Source organism: Vicugna pacos, chromosome 4 (genome assembly GCF_048564905.1).
Source record: "Vicugna pacos chromosome 4, VicPac4, whole genome shotgun sequence".
In the NCBI taxonomy this organism is placed as follows: Eukaryota; Metazoa; Chordata; class Mammalia; order Artiodactyla; family Camelidae; genus Vicugna; species Vicugna pacos.
In genome coordinates, this window is record NC_132990.1 from 11,129,955 (window position 1) to 11,134,249 (window position 4,295).

Sequence of the window (4,295 nt, forward strand, 5' to 3'; positions counted from 1 at the left end):
TTTCACAACATTGATAAAACCTTAAATTTTATCTTTTTAGTTTCAGCCATTCTGGCTGAGAAGCAAAATTACCCTTTTCTGACTTGAATTTGAATTTTCCCAATGACTAATGATGTTAAACATCTTTACATGCATTTACTGGCTATTCATTCTTTTGTAAATATATATTCAAAATAATTTGTTTTCAGTTGAGTTCTATCTTTCTTATATTGATTTATTTGAGTTATTTATATCTTAGTACATCTCTCTCTATATATTTATTTAAAGTTCATGATTAGACATTGGACCAACATGCAACTTGCATTGTCATTTGCTTAATGATGCCTTTGAAGAACAAAAGTTTTAATTTTTTTCCCTTAACACAGGCACTGGGGATTGAACCCAGAACTTCATGCACACCAAGCATGCGCTCTACCACTGAGCTATACCCCTCACCCCCATTCTGTCCTGTGTACAGAATTGTGCCCCTTCTATATCATGAATCTATTACTTGGAAGAATCTGTAATAACCATTTTGTAGGTATGTTGTCAAACCCCTTTTACTCGAAATGGCTCCGAATTTTACAAGGTCACTTTTTTGTTTTTAACAAAATCATGTTCATTGCATGAGATGTTATCATTTAACATCTTTAGGTGATCAGTATATTATTTCAATTAGTTATTTTCCTGTTTCCAATTAAAGGTAACCTTTTCAAAATAGAAAATTATTACTGAAATAATATTCTCTGAATCTAATTAAAGTAAACTCAAGTTAGCTTGCCAAAAAATCACAATTTTAAGATCACAGTAACATACCAATACAGGGATACAATATAATTTAAGTTTTCTTAGTGATAAGACACCTTATTTTCATACAAAATGTCAAATAATGGAAGTTAAGAAATTTTCAGCTTCACTCTTTGCCTTCGCACTATAATTCACTTCAAACTATACTGGTTAAGCAATTTACACTCTCCACCCCCCCAGAAAAGTTCTAATAATATGAAAGGGACTAAAGATGACTTGAGTCACTGAAGTGATGTTAACATCCTACACATCAGGTTCATGGGCATACATTCAGAACTACTGGGTTATAGACTTAAACTCAACTATGTCTCCTTAGAACATTTCAGTTTGCACTGGATAGTGTATATTACATTGCCTTGGCCATTTTGGATAGGAGAAGCCAGAGAACTATGCTTCAGGCTCATCCATCTTTGCCTAAAATATCTTAAAACACCCTACCATGGGTGCAATTGTTTTTATTGCACTTAATTCCTGGGGTTAATCTATTGCCTTTTTAATTTATTCTTTTTTGTGTGTGTGTGTTTCTTTTGCTGCCTTCTTTTGTTTTAACTGAGCTTTTTATGTAATTCTTTTTCCTCTCCTCAATTAGGATATCAATTACACATTTAAATTGGTGCATTTTAGCTTGTCTAAATCTGTGTTCTAGTTCTTTGGGGCAGCCAAATCTAATTTGCGTGTGTGTGTGTGTGTGTGTTTGTGTGTGTGTTTAATGAGTCCATCTGCTTTGCTGCTTTAGGTTTCAAGCAGCCACAGCATGTCCCATCTTGATGAGCTTCCCTTGCCTCTTTAATTCTATTGTCCTTCACCTTTTGACCATAGAACATAGAAAGTCTTGGAGTGTTTGCCTGTTTGATTGTCTGTTTGCTTGCTTGCTGTTTCCTTCAGGGTTTGAACTCTAGCTTTTATTTCTCTGCTTACCAGGAGCCTATCAGGTTGGAAATTTTCTGGGTAGTAAATTTACCTCTTTTTCAAATTACTCTGTTTGTTTTAGATCTTTGGTGGTAGATAAACACCATTGCTGATACCATGTTAGTAGTTAACAGGTATCTCTGAGTAATCCTCACACCCAGGATCCTGGCCCAGTGGAACATGTGGCCACCCCATCCAAATACATGACCATTTATTGTATTTATAAGACAAACCATACAGAGTTTAACTTAACAGTCTTGGCGGAACTGATTTTAAAAGAAAGACAAATTTAAACAAAGTTATATTAAGAGTTTCTTCTAGCACTGGAGCAGCACCATGATGGTAAACAAACATAAATGTCTTAGGAAATGGGTCCAAAAGAGCACCGTGAAGAAAATCATGATATAGTTTGAAAAAAAAATTGATACGATGTGAATATTTAACAAAAATAAGTGTAAGGAAAATACCAGTTTCAAAAATTCAAGGAATCACTGCCTTGCAGGTTTGTCAGCACAGTCATACCTTCCTCTATGTTGAGTGAGGTCATAGGCATGGGTATTTTGAGGGATATAAAGAAAATTGGAAGAAGAACATCATATGTTTATCCTTTTTTCCAAGGGGAAGAAGAAATTCCTTTCTTTAAAAACCTTAGCATGGATGTCCAGTTCATTTTTTGCCTTTTTTGACTTCAGTAGATTCATAGATAGTTTATGTAACTTCAGTGAATGGATTGGAGGTCCATATTACTTAGATCAAAGATAGTATATGTATGCGTGAAATTGAACATCGACCTTGGCCACACTTCTTGGTCTTCAGAGGTTGCTTATGATAACAAAGTGGAAATCCTAGTAATCTTGTGGATCTGATTGTTCTGGAAAAATGAACTGTACTATGATTCATCTCAACACAGAATGTAAAGTAGAAGACCTTGACTGGTTGAAAATTCACACATACATATAACCCTAGAAGACTTCTGTCGGGGCAAAGGGTTTGAATACATTTTTTTGTTATTTCATCAAAAGTATTGACAAATAGCTCCTAATCCATGTTGACAAGTGTCTTTGCATGGTGTTACAGACTTTACTTCCCGTATGACCCAGCTTCATGGGATATTTGCATATTTCATCCCCAGAGATCACTGGAAAAGTCAATGACCTGTCACTAATCAGAACCAGTAGAGATATTTAATGAGTGCTCATGGACCAAAAGTGGACAGAGGAGACACAAATTTATAAGACTAGTGGTCTTATTGTTACTTTTAAATTAATAATAAAATATTATTTACTATATTTACTTTTAGTAAGAGCAGATCCAGCTCAGTGAATCTGAGTTAGCACATGAGGAGTAAAGTTGATAACTATCACTGGATTCTGAAGTCTGATTTATTTTAACAAGATATTTTTCCAGATTAAGAAGCTTCCATTGCTGTATAGATATTCTGTGGCAGAATGATGTTAATGACCCCAATTTTTCACTCCTCCCTACATAGATGCCCTTTGCTAGATGACCTTAGAGAATCCTGCTTCTCTAACATTGTATGCATTCATGGGGCTCTCTGCTCTAAGGGATGATTGTCTATATGATACTGTAAGAAGCTACAAGAAGAAGAAGATTTTTCACATGTCCATTTGCTGTTCTTGATATTTTCCATCTCTAATAGAAGATGATGTCATGTCCAAACTACCCCAATAGAAGAAAAGAAGCACATGGCCCAATTAGCTCTCTTTTCCCAGATGACAGCCAACCAAGTAACAGGATGTGAATGATTCCAAACATGGCCGCAAAATTTACTCAACCAAACCTAGGGAAATTGTCTCCCTACAGCTTCATGAGCTAAACAAAACCATATCGTTTTATGATTAGCAGTTTCTTACGCAACATTATGTGCGGAGTGTAATCTGTGTGGGTTACCTTTCAATCACAAATTTGACCTCTGTGCGAGTAGGGTGTCTACATCTAAACTGTGAGGCATTAAGAACTTGGATATTGTAGTGCTTTGTGGACTCCTCTGCTTTTAAGGTTTTCCCTAGAAGGCTTCATTTATATCTCACTTCTATGGCATACGTCTCTGCTTGAGATATATTCATACTCCTCAATTTGACAGCATTTTGATTATGTATGTGTGTGTGTGAGAGAGACAGAGAATATGTGTAATTAATGAAGCTTATAAACAATTAGGATAACAAAAAAATTCTAGTGACAATAAACCCGTAGATTCATTTGTAGCCTCACTACCCAGAGAAAATTTACTGTTACTCTGTTGTTTTATCTTTTCTTATTTTATGAACACATGAAGCTAGATAAATTAGTGGGAGGTTTTCTTTTACTAATCTTTGTTTAAAATGTTTAGTAATTCAAGAAATATGTGTTGAGTAGCTACCACATATTAGGCATTGTTGGAGATACGCGATTCAAATGAAATTCTATGTATGTATAGTTTTATAACCAGGGTTGTTTTTGTTTAACATGATTTCATAAACAATTTCAAATATAAAAAATTGTATGCATTTATTATTTTTAAGTCTGCATCATTCATCTATACATGGATATATAGCATGCTTTAACCAAGTACTACCTGCAAGTCATTTACTTATATAGTA

The 4,295-nt window shown here is 34.6% G+C and overlaps 1 non-coding gene across 1 annotated transcript; it reads right to left on the minus strand.

Annotated features, from left to right (window-relative positions):
* Positions 1-360: 360 nt before the first annotated feature.
* On the minus strand, positions 361-432 carry TRNAT-GGU (transfer RNA threonine (anticodon GGU)). The gene has a single exon. It is a non-coding gene; the product is annotated as a tRNA-Thr (tRNA).
* Between the last annotated feature and the right edge of the window lie 3,863 nt (positions 433-4,295).